The 16,653-nt window shown below is 27.1% G+C and overlaps 1 long non-coding RNA gene across 1 annotated transcript in view; it reads right to left on the reverse strand.

Annotated features, from left to right (window-relative positions):
* Positions 1-14,269, reverse strand: part of LOC122270981 (uncharacterized) — a 16,709-nt gene extending 2,440 nt beyond the window's left edge. The window contains exon 1 of the long non-coding RNA XR_006226087.2: positions 13,438-14,269. This is a non-coding gene — a long non-coding RNA (uncharacterized lncRNA). The remainder of the gene's footprint in view (positions 1-13,437) is intronic.
* Positions 14,270-16,653: the final 2,384 nt, after the last annotated feature.

The following is a 16,653-nucleotide window of genomic DNA, read 5'->3' on the forward strand; positions in this document are numbered from 1 at the left end:
ATATATATGTATGTATATATAATCAAACATAAAATGAGATGAAGTACCTGATTTACATTCCAAAAGAATACAGAAACCTTGATTAATTCGGAGAAAAAAAATTTAAAGATGGAATTTAATGAAATCCATTCTGTAGGGAACTTTGTGTTGTTATTGAAAATTCCATAATTAAAATCTCATCTCAAATTTATTTACACGATTCCTTTCTTTTTTTACTTAACTAAAGTAAAATAATATAATGGGGTAAAATGTTAGAATGTAGATTAGCGTGGCCCCCCAGGATTGAACTTTTACTGTACGTATAATATTCGATTTTTCTATCTAAATTTATTAATATTGGAAAATCTCATTTTTAAGTCATTTTTCCTGTTTTCTGTAAGAAAATTTAATGTAACCAAAACAAGAGGGGCTCCTCGTTATAAATTTTTTACCCAATAAAATGTTATAAAAACATTTGCAAGCATCCTATAATTGTTGTAAAAAAGTTAACATTTAAGTTTTATTAAAGCTAGACACACTTATTAGTAAGAAATCTTTCGCTTAATGCATGTTAGATGGCAGCACATTTGCTTGAGCTATAAACATTTGGATGTTAAATGTTTTAAAATAATTTTAGAATTTTTAAAATATGAAAAGCAAACATACTTGGATATTTTACTATCCGAAATTGATATCCAATAAATTTTCTAAAAACTAAAAGAGAATAAAAACCAGAGAAGTCGAGTTTTTTTTCACTTAAAAATATTAAATTTAATTAAAACAGAGCATGTGTTTTTAAAATTACACTTTTTGGGATCTTCGTTCATTATTATGAATGCATTCGAAGATTATCTTGTGTATACATTAATAATGCGTTATAAATGTACACTAAATCTCATTATTGCAAAAACGTTAATAAAATTATCCCAATAAGGTGAAATAGGTTCAAATCCCAGCAATAGCTGGGCGAATAGAAATAGGAACCTAGTTTACGCATACTACAGTGCTGAAGTAAAATATCGTCAGTGGTAAGCGGATCATAGCTTAGAGTCTCCTAGCCTTTAGGCTGACCGTGGGAGGTTTTCGTGGTCTTCCTCTCCACGTAATGAGGGAAAGTTTCATTGAAAAGTCCTCGAAGGCAAATTTCTCCCAATACTTGATCCAGGAATTCACTTGTCTTCTGGATTGGGTTCAAAATTACAAGGTTACGGAGTTGATCATTGGTTATTGAAAACTCAAGATTGATAAGACAAAGATGATAAGACAAAATGCATGTTGAGTGTCTCAGTGGATTGAGGTTTAGCATTCTAATGAGTTGACACAGGCTCGAATCCCAGCATTGGCTGGTTGATATGAATTCTGCTTTCGGCTTTCCAAAGACCATTGTACAAGCATAAAATATCCTCAGTCTTAGATGGAGCATGGGTTAGAATCCTCTTGTCGCTGGTCTAACTGTGGAAGCTTTTCGTGGTTTTCTTCTTCACCCAACGCCAGTGCAGGTTAGTTTTATCAAAATTCCCCCACAAAGGCTAGTTTGTTCCGATGCTTGATTAGGGATTTCCCTTATTTTCCAGACTGGCATTAAAATTGAACATTGGAATGAAGTTGAACAATTTAATGGAGTTGAACATTGATAGTCGTAAACTCAGAATTTTTTGGCTGTTCACCACCAGTTATGAAATAAAACGAAATATAATGACTTGACTTAGTCAAGTGACTATAATATATAAAGCTAATAATAAAGATGTGCATTTCTAGCAAGAAAATCACAATTTTTGGAATTGTAAAAAAAGTAAAAACATTGCGCACAAATAATTAAATTGAATTAAAGAGTAGACTGTGTTTCAAATGAATATAACTACTACTTAACACATCTACAAAATTTAATTAAAAATGATGCGCACACTCCATCAATTACCTATAAATAATCTATACACAATCACATTCTATACCATGCAATTTAAATGAACAAGTAAATAATAATTTACAAAATAAAATGTAAACGAAACGGAAGACAATAACAAAATTTTATTTTAAAAAAATACCTATTGAGGTTGTTATCTCAAACTAGCGATAGGCAAAGTACTGTTATTCAAGGTTTTGTCACTTTCGTCCCTGTAACTACTGTTCCCTTTGAAATATATTCATGGTGTTGACAAAAGTTATCGAAAAGTTAGAGAGATATTGACATAAAATAAAATATTTTACTGATTTTTGAAATAAAAATATTTTTAAAATAAATATATATTTTAGAGTTAAATAGAATTGAATCTATTGAGAATTTTATTAATTTATTTTTCGTTGTATCAGGTGGAATATTCTACGTATTATTAAGTATGATTGCGCTAAGATAACAAACAAACAGTTACAACAACAACATAACAAACAATTTAACAAATAATTTATGAAACAGTTGAAGTCTGTAGCATAGATTATTCATTAAGTTCTACTGATTAAAGTTTTGACTGAACATTATTCTGATCTCTGACATGTAAGACTTAGTAAAGTAACGTGAATAAATTGCAAATAAATTTTATTGGTAGACGTGTCAAGAATTTTTTACTTTTTTTATTTTACTTTTAGAATTTAACGAAGAAGCACCATGAATTGAAATTTAACTTAAAATTCTTGCACCAACAGGCCTCAGTAAGACATTTCAAAATAAAAAATTTTTGAAAAATTTAGGTATCGAACAGGTATAATTTCCAAAAAGTCGTTAATAGCATATCTAAAAATAAAATGTCTTGAAACGGTGAAAAGAAGCTAAATTAAATTGCTCTAATCTATATTGTAATCTTTATTACAAGATCACTTCTGTTTTCTTGCCGTCTCTGCTGTTCCTCAATCATCAAATTAATTAAAAATTCCAAAAATTTATATCAAATCATGATATATTATACCAATGTAAAAAACAGAGTCGTGAAATAATTTACAACTAAAATGCACATAAACGCCACGTTTAAATTATTAAACAGTTAAAAAAAAAATTATAGAAATTAATTATTTAATTTAATTATTTTGATTATTATTAAAATTATACTGAGTCATAATCATGAATTGATTGTGCGGTTTTAAAAACAGGGGGATAGATTTTTTCAATTTGTTTTTATATCATTTTCTTTACGTTCTGTGACGCAGATACGACATTGCCTTCACTAAAATAAAAATATGCCTAGCCACCAACGATAATCTAGTAAACTTTGTATACTTAGGGCAAGGTAATGAAAGTTTAAAGATTTTATGGTGGCGTCATCTACACGACAAAAGTAGAATTTATGTAATTGAAGAGAAATAAATTACAGAAATATAAGTTCGGGCGAAAAATATAGATTATATTGCTCTAATCTATATTTTAATCTTTATTACTATATATCACTTCTGTTTTCTTGCAGTCACTACTGTTCCTCAATCATCAAATTAAATAAAAATTCCAAAAATTTATATCAAATCATGATATATTATACCAATGTAAAACACAGAGTCGTGAAATAATTTACAACTAAAATGCACATAAACGCCACGTTTAAATTATTAAACAGTTAAAAAAAAAATTATAGAAATTAATTATTTAATTTAATTATTTTGATTATTATTAAAATTATACTGAGTCATAATCATGAATTGATTGTGCGGTTTTAAAAACAGGGGGATAGATTTTTTCAATTTGTTTTTATATCATTTTCTTTACGTTCTGTGACGCAGATACGACATTGCCTTCACTAAAATAAAAATATGCCTAGCCACCAACGATAATCTAGTAAACTTTGTATACTTAGGGCAAGGTAATGAAAGTTTAAAGATTTTATGGTGGCGTCATCTACACGACAAAAGTAGAATTTATGTAATTGAAGAGAAATAAATTACAGAAATATAAGTTCGGGCGAAAAATATTGTGAAGAATATCATAAATTACTCCAAATAGATAACAAATACAGAAGAAATAAACAATATTAGATAATAAAAAATATTTTAAAAAATGTTAAAGAGAGTATTGTGTGTTGTAATGCAACAGCAATATCTTTAGAATTTATGGTTCGAAAAATATAATTTTCCGTCTAGTTTTTGAATATAAACTGTTACTTTAAAAATCTGGACATATTTTAAAAAAATCAAGACAATTAAGACACTTTTTGGAACAGCTAGTACACATTTTTTTCAAAGAGCAAACGGTAAACATTAAGAAAGTTTACTTTATTTAATTATAATAAACGTAAGTTTTATAAGTAAAGAACAATAAAATAAACTAAATTTAATTTTGGGTTTTCTATATTTAAAACAGAAAGTATATCGCATGGAGAGAAAAAAATTTATAGTACTTTTGCATTGCAAAAATAACCAGTATCAATTATTTAATTTTCCCTGAAACCAATATGTAACTAAAATTTCTTATTGACTTCAAGACTATCTAAATCTCGGAGTTTTAAAATTGTTATCAATAACCTTGAAATGAAAACAAACTGATTATTCTACTTATTCTTCTGTATAAAAATAATTTAGAGAGTAATCAGCAATGATCGCAGTCTCAAAAGTAATTTAGAATCTGCTATGGGATTTAAGAATTGTAAAAAGTATTTCAAAGACACTACAGAGTTGTGAGATCTTGCCCTATTCTGTATATCAAAGCCCAAAACAGTTAATTATATCCCATAGAACCGAATCTTTCATTAGAGCTGAATGAATATATTATCTTTAAAAATTAGAACTCACGCCAGTTCAAGGGAGAATTACAAAGGTTCTTAGATGGAGCACAAGATGGCGCTACAATCATTTCATTTCAAACCTAGTTTGAGATACTTTTTTAATATTTGAGATATGAAATTTACAGGATTTGTTCATTTTGAAAAACAGAACCGATTTGATTTACTAATTTTTTTTCTCCTGAAGTTGGGAAGAAAATCAAATCCTGAGAAATTTTGAAAAAAAAAACACATCATTTTCAATTGGCAATACTTTCTGTGAAACAGGTGAATCAAGACACTGACAGTTATTTTATGTTCATACTAACTATTAAGAGATGAATACTTTCAGATACTGACTGCTTCTTAACTAATGATATATCCATGAGTACTCGATGTAACAGTAAATAGCTATAGTGAAATTAAATGTTTGAAGAAGCTTATCTAAAAAATGGTAGGTGATAGAGACAAATATTTTTCATCTTCTGAATCAGTACATTTTAATTGTATTTGAATATGCGTTGGATACTAAGATACTTTTGATAATTTTTTTAAAATTTATTTATCAGTTTAATTATTATAATTTATGAATTGCAACCCAGATTTATAGAAACGTCACCAATCATCGTTTGTAGAATTTAAGAAAAAATAATTTCTACATGAAAGATTGTGCCATTATCAGCAATACATATTTCCTAGCTTTGGAAATTTCTTTAATTTCATAAATTATTTTTTCAATCATTTTAATCCAATTTTAATTAAAATATTTTAGTCCCTTCTTAACAATCAATGTAATTGTCAATGTGTTTTTTTAATTCAATACAAATGTTAATTTAAAAGAAAATACTCATTAATTCACTGCCGCAACTAAATTGAATATCAAAATCTATTTTTAACTCTTTATTGCTTAAGTTGCTTTACTTCTCTAACCCGAAAAATGTTTCAGTTACTGGGTTATATTAGTTTTTACGGTTTTTAGTGATAAGGCTGTGGCCAAATTATTTAAAATATAATTTTAATAAGCGCTCTGTTTTGGGCTATTTTATCTTTCGATAAATAGCTAACAATGAATCTATTCCCATGTTCCTAAGTGTCCGTTTGTAATTATTTATTTCACTTTTACTTAAAATTTTTGGCGTTCGGAATTTTGGTTTCGGATATTCGAGGGATTCTCAGTCCCACCGTAAATTAGTTACAAAACTTTTATCATCTTTGTTTTTTTAAATGGACCTCTCAATAAAAGCATATTATTTTGTTGAGACTCATTATTTTGTTGTCTTTTGCATATGACCATATTTGCATGTTTCAGAAATAGTCTATAAACAAAGTAACAAAGTTTTCTTGATAGTGCCATTAACTGTTCCGTTTCTTTTTTTTTGCTTTTGTTTTTATGTACGAAAACAAGAAACGGTTGTACGCAACGTGTTCTACCTGTTTCTGTGTGAGGAAGAAAATTTTAGTCCCCATCGTAATGTGGAAAGTGATGTATTTTTAATGTTGAAAAAGAGTGAGGGGAAATGTCACGTTCTAACTATGAATTTAATTACAGGTAACCAGAGGCGGATCCAACGGGGGGGGGGTCATAGGGGTCGTGACCCCCCCCCCCAAATTAAAAAAACAAAAATAAAAATAATAATTTTTTTAATAGTTGAAAAAAGAAATAAAATATTTTAAATATTATTTAAGGGGTATATAAACCTAGGTAGGACGGAAAAATCGCTTTTTCCCCCCATCTAATTATGTTCTTCACTGTTTCAAGAATCATAATCCAAAAGATTAAAACGAAATTCGTCATAGTTTCTTTGTAAACATTAATAATGTTGAAGAGCGCCGAGCGCTCCAAGCGCGCTTTAACAGGTTTAACCAAAGATTGTATAAAGGTGAAGATGGGAAACTTGCGAAATTTACATTATTATTTATAGATTACATTTATTATTTAAAGATTTTGTTAACTTGAATTATTTATGTATTGTTCTATTGTTCATTATGAAAAAAATAAATGAGAAGACTAGCATTAAAAACCCTAGGTTTCCTTTTTTTTCAAGAAAAATATTTAAATAAAAAAATTTTTATAAAAAAATTAATTGTGGAGGGGGGAATCTGAATCTAAGACCCCCCCCCAGGTAAAATTTCTGGATCTGCCCCTGCAGGTAACTTGCTAAACATAGCTTGCCAGTCGCTTGCTTACAAATAAAAAATGAAAAAAAAAATTTAAAAACAAAATAAAAAAAAACTTAGCCTGAATATAGCTTGACAGTGCACACCGTGATCCAGAAATTCCGTAACAACAATAAATAAGATTTATTGTTGTTACGGAACAATTAAATAAGTCTGGTGAATTGCTTCAAATTATTTTGCTTCTAAATGTCACATAGTGTAAGCACTTCAAAAACAAAAATAATTTCTTTTTTTTTTGCCCGCCTAAAACATTTAAAATTTCTTAAGACTGAAGAGTATTTATTTATTTTTGTAAAGGATGAACTGTATTATACTTATATCATGAGAGAAATAATTCACTTCTTGAAAACTTTAGAAAAGTAGATTTATGACAGTGCATATGTACGTAAATTAAAAAGACTCTAGTGTAAAACAAAGACTTCGCCTAGTACAATTGCAAAATAAAAAGAGTTGCGTATTGTTTAAGTATACTAAAAATAAACTGTGCATTATCTTAAAAAAATTTACATAATCACTTGATCCTAGAAACTTACAAAATAAAATTTGAAAACATAAAAGTAATTATTTACAAATTAAAATAATAAAAATAGTGATACTAGTATTTATTTTGTAATACAAGTATATTTCAAATAAAACAAATAGCAACAGAACTTGATGCATGATCTTTTCAGAGCATGTTATTTACTTTGTGAACATACAACACTTTTCCTCTGTGACACTTTTGTAACGCGTCACGAAAATTAAAGTGTAATGTATGAGTGACTTTAATCTTTAAAATTTAAAGATTAAGTCAATCTTGGAATTGAAATGAAATCTCTTTCCCTATGTTTGAAAGTTGCCTTAGTGCAGTAAGAAANATTATATTACTATTATTTGATTACTTGATCATTGGTCATTTTCTCAATGAGTGAACTTTTACGTCCAAAGATTCCTTAAACAAATTCATTATTTAATTATATGTTTTGCGTACTTAAAATAATCACAGGAAGTAATAAAGTAATATGCGTCAGTGACATTAAAAATTATTTATTCTTAAAAAAATATTGGACATAGCTAAATTGTTAGCACTGACCCTTATCCTCAAGACTTATTCTTAAAGTTTATAAATAATTTACAATAAAATGAAGCTGCTAAAGAGATAAATACATACATTTTCTGATATTGTATGACTTGTCGACTTTTATCTATATATATATATATATATATTCTTTTAATAATTTGTGTATCATTTATACAGTTTTGTTTCCGTCTAAAACTTCTGCGAAATTGTGCAAATACAAAAAGTAGCGATGAAGCTCTATAGATGGCTCTAGTTGATTAAAAGAAAAACTTGTAGTTTTCAAAGAATATTTCTCTCTACGAGAAATTTTATTGCAGTACCATTTCTTTTAGAGTCTATAGTCTTTAAAAAATCTGTGTGTGACTTCATCGAATGTAATTACTGCCTACCTAATTATCGAACAAGAAATAGAAAAATTGTGTATAATGTAATAACTAAATAAAAATATTGTGATTTGTATATACTATAATAGCTTTCATAAAATAAGTGTATTTTAGAGAAAGATAAAAGCTTATAATCTTTTTAGCAAAAGCTATTGTCTTGAAATTACTGTCTAAACTTAAATATGCTACTAACAGTTATTACCTAATAAGGAACTTTAATTACCCAACTATTGGAAAAAATTTTAATGTGTTTGATTTATTTGTTAATGTTGTTTTATGTTTAGTTTCTTTTTTTCAAACAGTAATAAAATAAGAAAATCGGAAGCATAAGAAAACTAAACTTTAAAACTTTAACAAAACATAATTAAAAACTTTAAATTTTATATATATATGATTAGGAAGAGTTTAAGAAGTGCAACTTTCAAGTATTTTGGAACTAAAAATCCAACACCTTTCAAGAAGCGGGTTGCAGTTATTTATTATAGCAATTGGTATCCAGGTGTATATTGTGATAGTTATAAAATGTTCTAATTATTTTTCAAAATAATAAATAATTTACATTTCAGATTAAAAATAAAAAGATGAACAGGGGAGAACAGTTTATGTCCATGAAAACCGATTCTGAGAAACAGCAAATGTTTGCTCTGTCAGTAACAGTTTTTCAAAAAAGCCCAAATTCACTGTGTAATAACTCTCAGTAGAACTAATATTCCACGTTATTGATTTGTCTTCACTTAGTAATCCTTAAAATGCAGCAGAAGACGATCGTTTATGAGGGAGGAAAATAATTTATACCGTTTTATATTATATTAAAAAGCCGGAAAACAAAATAATGAAAATATATAATCTCTTCACCAGCTTTCATGGTTATGTCCGCAAAAAGGAGTGCTTTCTAATATTGTAATTAATATAGCGAAAGCAAAATATACCAATACAATAGTGTGAGTAGTACTCAAAAAATTTAAACGAAAATAGAACACATTAAGTAAGAAATATATACGAAATGAAACATATCAAGCAAAAAACAGAAAATAACATGTAAAGAAACATAACGAAATCTAATTCGTTACTCGATTTATAGAGCTGTCTGCTGTTGTTTAATGACAGGAATGGCAATAATAGTTTGTAAGTAATTTATCTGTAATAGTTTATTAATACTGGCAGCATTTATTGAATGAAAAGTTTAAATTGAATATAATCTGCAAAAAAAAGTTCAGGTTAATTATTTAAATGCTTTAAATATAGATTTGCTCCATCTTTCTTTTAAAGTATAATTTGAATTTGCTTCAAATTATGTGTTTCAAATTATTGTTTCAAGTTATTTGTTATATGTTTCAAATTAAATTGAAACAATATATATTTCTTGTGCTCAATTTTTTTCTTCATTGAATTGGCGAATTAAAATTTTCACTATACATATGTTTAAGTAAGCCTTATTTTTACAACAATAGTTTCCCCCTGACTTTTTGGTGCAGATAATTTTTGATTCGTGAAGATAGTGCTGAAGATTGACTCAGTACTTTCTACTATGCTTGCCAAGATCTGTATCTATTTTGAATCTGTATCTATTTGCTTGTTGAGATCTGTATCTTGATTTGAAAAGTTTTGACTTTTACTCCACTGATCTTACTCTATAGAAGATTTATTTTTGCTAAGGTAACATTTGATAACTCCGCTTTTAGCTATTATTTTAAACTATTAAAACAGGCCTTGTTTAAATTTTTGTCTTCTATTTTGCTACATGTCGTGTTTGGAAAGCGGGACCTTGTCGATCTGTTAAATTCAGGAAGTAAAAAAGGCTGTGAGCAGTATGTGCCGATTCAAAGTTCGAAGAAAGGATAAAATACCTCAAATGAATAAGACGGGCATATAAAACAGGGGTTTCCAACTTACATGAGGCCGGGGGCCGCAATTAAAAACAGCAGTCAAATGGCGGGCCGCAAATTTATCAAAACTTTATATAGGACTCTTTTATGTTTGAAGGAACGTTAAATATTACTGTCAGATTTTTTTAGGTTGTACAAAACAAAAGTATTGAATTACGCATTAAAATAAGAAAATATTTTATTGCATATTAAGAAATTCTGGCTACAATAATGTGCACCTATGTATCAAACAATTAATATGAAACAGATATCGAATTCTTAAGACAAAAAAACTTAAAATATTTAAAACACATGTAAATTTTCTACGAAAATTGTCCGCAAAAAAATGACAATTAATATATTTTGTTTCGCGGGCCGGATGAGGCCCGCGGGTCGCCAGTTGGAAACCACTGCCTTGAAGCCTGTAGCAGTGCAGAAATTCATGATTTTAATATTTATTTATGATTTCTGCGCTTACATTTTATCAAATATTTTAATTTAGTGTAGGTTAGAAATATATTAGGTTTAAAACTACTTAGGTTTTTAAATCTTTCTATTTTGCTCAGAGCAAAAAAAAAATCATGGTATTGATTTAAGGACATAAATAAGGATATTAATATAAAAACACAACGGCTTTTTTTTTCATCGTTACTTTGAATGTAATGAACATCCGGTTTAATCCAACCAGATTGGATAAAAAATACTCCAGAAAGTAAACAATTTACTTTCATTAAAAATAGAAAAAAATGAAGGAGAATAATGTTTAATGAACATGATTAGTTTATAAAAATTTAACTTAAATCAATTAAATGTAAATTAATTAATAAATGATATAACTTTGTCTTCAGCTCCCACAGTCATATCCGCAAATATGCTTCCCAAAATTTAATATTCATGCAGTTTTTTTTTCTATATTAAAAAATTCTACAAGTTCCAAATTTTTTCCGGCTTCTAAATGATCGACCTTCTTTCATAATGAATTAAGTCCAATAATAGTTGCAAATATATTATTTAAAGAAATACATTTTGAAAATAATTAATGTGAGGTAATAACTTAATTTTTTTTATCGTTTTATTAATAACCAATGGTTAAATTTCAATAAAAATACGACAACGGAACCAAAACTTTTATTGCATTCATATTTTTAACCGATATGAGATCCTAATTTTTTTCGTCATTTCAAATGATGAAACATCTATGAAACATCTAAAATTAACCTATTCGAATTTTTTATAAAAATCGTCAATACTTTTATTTCAATTCAGCAGCTTCTGCAATTAATAACTAAAAAAAATACCTTAAAAAAAATTCTTTATCATATTTTTCTTCCTTAACCAGTTTTTTAAAACATTAAAGTAAAATCTATAAATTATTTACGATCTTACCGAAGCCAAAATGAAGGGAACCATTTAAACTATAAGCATACACTTATCTATAATATCTTTTGCAGTCAGAGAAACACAAAATAAGACATCCAATATGAGGAACTCTTTTTCGGAGCATACAATTACTTTCCAAATTTTTTTTACAAAAAAAAAACATGAAAAAAAATTTTTTACAGGAAAAGCACGAGTTCAATACAAATACGAAAACGAAACCCAACATTCTTATCACAAAAACATTTTTACAAAAATGTAATCTTAGTTTTTTTCACCATTTAAAGAAAAATATTATTAGTCCTATTTAAAAAAATATTCTTTAATTTTTTTGTCTCTACTTTTAAGTTATGAGATTGTTGACGATTGAAAAGAAATTATGGCGTCAGCGAGTGGGCTTAAAGTATGACATAACTTATTTCCTCAATACATACGTCAGAACAAAAAAACAAAAAAATATTTCATAAATTTATACTTTTTCAAAGTGGGCAATATTTTTAAATATGCAGGCTAAAAAACTATAAGTAAAAAGAGTATCGATTTCGTAGTAATATCACTCTTTTGTCGGAATATTTTAATGTAATTGTTAAATGTTTAAATAATTAAAAGAATCACGGGAGAAATCATGAGAGAAATTACTTTTTTTAAATATATATATATTATCCGCAAAGTTTGAAATCCGGCCTTCTATAGAATGCCTAGGCATTGTATATGTTACCGTTAAAGTATGAAATCCGTTATTTTATAGAATACCTAGTTATTCCATGAAATAACTGATCGTATCCATTAAAGTGTAAAACTCTCTTGTATTTCATGGTTTAACTAGTTATTTCATAGAATAACGATCTGCAGCCCGTTAAAGTGTAAAATAATCTGTATGCTACAGCTCAAAGTTTAGGTAATGGTCAGGGATTTTAAAAATGTTCGTTTAAAACCCAGTGTGTCAACAAAAATGTTTTTTATTTTAGAAATAATGTTCTTTGTAATTCCAAGTGTCTTTTTAGTAATCCTTGTTGTAACAAATGATTTTATGGTACGTTTCCATAAATACCATTTATAAGCTGAATAAATTAAATAAATTGCTTCTTTTTCATTTTAATTGTCTATCATTCGTTTATTTATAGAATATCTAGTTATTTCATTTTAGATAAATTGTTTATTTTACACTTTAACTGTCTCTCATTAGTTAATTTATAGAATACCTAGTTATTTCATAGAATAACTAGTTAAAGTGTCAAATTAATAACATATTACTCACTTTAACGGATGCGATCAGTTATTTTATGGAATAACTAGGCATTGTATGAAATAACTGCATTATATACTTTAACGGTAACATATATAATGCCTAAAACTAGCCGGCAATGTATGAAATGATTTATATTTCACACATTTCCTAGGTATTCTATAGAATGCCAAATGAGTATAAAATCTTCTCTGGCCATGTTAGTAAAGTTGATGAAATGAATATTTTGTGCTATATTTATTTCTTAACTGAAAATAACTGTGACTTAAATGTGAATTTTTTTATACGAAAATTTTGTTTCCCTTAATAATAAAGGCATAAATTATGTTTCGTACAACTTTCATTTTTCTTCGCGCATTTTGAATATATTTTTTTAATAGCACTCTCATTATTTATTCAGAATAACCTTTTTATTTTTGAGAAATGCTCATCATTTACATAACAACCTCATCAGGACGTTTTTCTCATACTTTGCCTAAATAGCATTTGTCATTCTATAGAATGCCTAGGCATTATATACAATGCCTAGGGAAAGTATCTAATACTTCTCATATTTCATACCTTCCCTAAAAAACATCCGGCATTTTATACAATGCCTAGGCATTTTATAGAATGCCGGCGTTTCATACTTTGCCGGTAACATATATATCAATATTAAACCAGGATATTATACCATTACATCTGAAGCACTGCGTGTATGCATTAGTATGTATCCGTGAGATAGTATCCATGACTGCGTATCCACTGAGGTTTTTCACATTCATAAAACTTAACTTTTCGATACACTGCACAAATTATATTCTTTGAAACATGTGGCAGTTTGTTGAAATTATTCTAATGCCAAATCACTGATGACAACTTAATCACAAATCACAACACAGCATTAATCTATATGCATATCCGTAGGTGGAAATAGGGTTGGCGTCTATGCACAGATCTTGCACTTACTATGTCCTTTGATTTTGATTTCAATAAAATCATCAATTGGAACTATTTACGAAGCAAATGTAAAATATTCTTCAATTCTTGAAACACTCTTGAAAAATGAAAAACGTGACATGAGGTGCTCAAGATCCATTACATAAAGTCGTACACACAAAAATAACTCTTGATAATTTAAACAGTTTCTATTCAAGAATTAAATATGTTGTTAGCGCAAAACAAACAGTTTAAAACTATTTTTTCTTGTGCATAATGTAGATACACAGACATGACGTGAAAATTGAGTGACACTTAGTTCAAATCTTTCATTAAGAAACAAGAAATTTAAATGGAAAAAGTTTCGGTTTTTTTTGTTTTAACACATTTTAGTAAGCTAAGCGAACAACTGAAAAAACTCGTAGAGACGTTGCATCTGAGAGTAATTTTTGACCATTTTCTTACAACGATTCCCGATATATATGCATTAAATTCAAGTTACAAAATTCATAATTTTTTTAATCTTTTAATACAGCCAATTTGAAGCATAGACTGTTTCATCTGCGCAATAATGTACAGGTAGCGAAAAGTAGTGAGTAGTAAGCATGCGCAATTGGAATTACTACGTTTCCTGCGCCAGACTTTTTTCAATTGAGTTAAATGTTTAGTGTGTCTAGTTTCCATGGAAATAAGTTATTGACGAATGTCTTCATGTTTCTAAAAAAAGCTGGAGCAAAAATAGAGAGTAAAGAAAAAGTTTTTTTTCTACTTTTTTCAACTTTCTTTTAAATACATAAAATTAAAAAATTAAGAGAGAAAATACATTTAACATAAATGTATTTATTATACTGAAAATTAAAATAAAAATCAGATAAGGCTTTTACATTTCTCATGATGATTAAGGAGACGCACTCAACAGTGTGTTATCAGAAAGACAACGCAAAAATAAGCACCGACAAAAAAATGTTTTTCAAACTCTTTAGAATTATTTTTAGTTTTAAAGGATTTCTTTCCCTTGAAATCATTATGGAACTGATTATCATAAATTATGAAAAAGATTATCATCATCAACTGGAACATTTTTTTATTTAAATTATTGTAACAATTTTCTTTTCGGAGCAAATATTTATTCCACATAGCGTTTTCTTTTCTTTCTTTTATTTAATTTATATTTTTTAGAATCTAGAGAAAATATATATGCTACTTCATTTTAATCGTGCTTCTTGGAATTTTCAGAAAAAAGAATAAAGTTTATATATTTACGCTGGCAACGTCTATGACTCAAATCCTTTTAGAAAAACAATAAATTAATGACTCATAAACTAAAATAGTATGAAGCAAAATATTTTTTCTAATTGTGGTATTTTTTCGAGAATGTGGATTGAAAATGAAGAGAAATGTATATTTTTTGGCTCTTAAAATAAACTGCTGTTAAATTTAAATATTCTAACAGTTCTATATTTTTTTTTGTTCTTAAATTTATTTCTATTTTGAACATATGCATATTTCTATGCTTGGCATTTATGCTAATCCTTTAAAAAAATAACAGAAATTTATAAAAGGTATTGTTTATATATACTATGTAAAATATTTTTGTTAAATTAGCAATAGAGATATTTCTCTTCACAATATGTCATAGAAATTATCTTAGAACCGAAATAAATAAAAAGGAAATAAACAGAAATTAGAAAAAGCATGATAGAGTATCTAAATTACTAGCCGTTTTCTTTCAGCATTGTTAGATTGTCTACTGTATGCAGGGCGAAAAGAAAAGATGAAAAATGCTTACTGTGATGACACCACAGTACATTAATCTTAAGTATAAATCGCTTATGATTTTTATTAACTGTTCAGTGAAGTTTCTAGTAGTAAATAAGTTATGGATTTTTGTAAAAATAGAGTATAGTACAAAATAGAATAGAAATATAACATAATTTTTTGATTTAAAATAAATAATTGTTTGATTTAAAATTAAAAAATTTTTGATTTAAAATTTATATATTTTTTTAATTTTAAATTTAGTTATTTTTCACAATAGTTTACTAAAAATAGTATATTTATAATGAAAACCATTTTTAGAAATAATTATAAAAGTACTGATTATTATAAAAAATCTCGCGATTTAAGTATTTTTTTTTTTATTTATTTATTTTCTGTAAGATTTATTCTTTTTCATTTTAAATTCTTTATAGGATTCTATAAGAATTGCGTGTGATTTTGCAAAAGAGGGTAAGTGAAATATACTTTACAAAATACTTATTTAATTTATAATTTGTATATATATATCAAAAGTTAAAATAAGGTCGATCTTGTTTAAGCTTGCTTTTTTCCAGATGGCAGCACTAATGTTTCTAAAAATAAGTTGTGACTAAATATAAAGTTCCGGCTATAAATAAAATCTTGGCTAAATATATATTTAAATCTCAACGTTTTTTTTTTCTTTCCTTTCTGTTTCCTCTATATTTCTTTTTTTTTTTAAATCTAGTCACTTAAACTTTTGTTCTAGTTTCTAACTTTTGTTCTAATTTCTAACTTTTGTTCTATACAAAAGTAGTTATCTAGTGTTATTGACATCATATAAAAAGCTTTTATTAAAACTTCTTAAACACCCGTCTGAAAAATAAAATAATTACGATTTCAATGTTTGCGTAATTTTAAATATAAAATGCGGTTGCAATAGCGAAATATTAAAATACAATTTTTTAACCTCGCTATAGAGTTTAGAAATATTAAAAAATTAATGTAATGAAATAATTTTTTTTTAGTATTTAGGAAGTAATAGTTTTATTTTATATAAACCACAGTTGTGAGTGTAAAAAGCAAATAAAATTTTGTAAAAAATGTATTGTCATAAAACTCCATTAAAGTTTTTCTTAAATTTATTCAATTTTAAAATTTGAGCAAAATTCTTGTCCATTTAAGAAGGAAAAAATATTTTTAAAACATTTCACGCTCTAAAATTTTAGTCCTC

This window comes from Parasteatoda tepidariorum, chromosome 7, assembly GCF_043381705.1.
Source record: "Parasteatoda tepidariorum isolate YZ-2023 chromosome 7, CAS_Ptep_4.0, whole genome shotgun sequence".
In the NCBI taxonomy this organism is placed as follows: domain Eukaryota; kingdom Metazoa; phylum Arthropoda; class Arachnida; order Araneae; family Theridiidae; genus Parasteatoda; species Parasteatoda tepidariorum.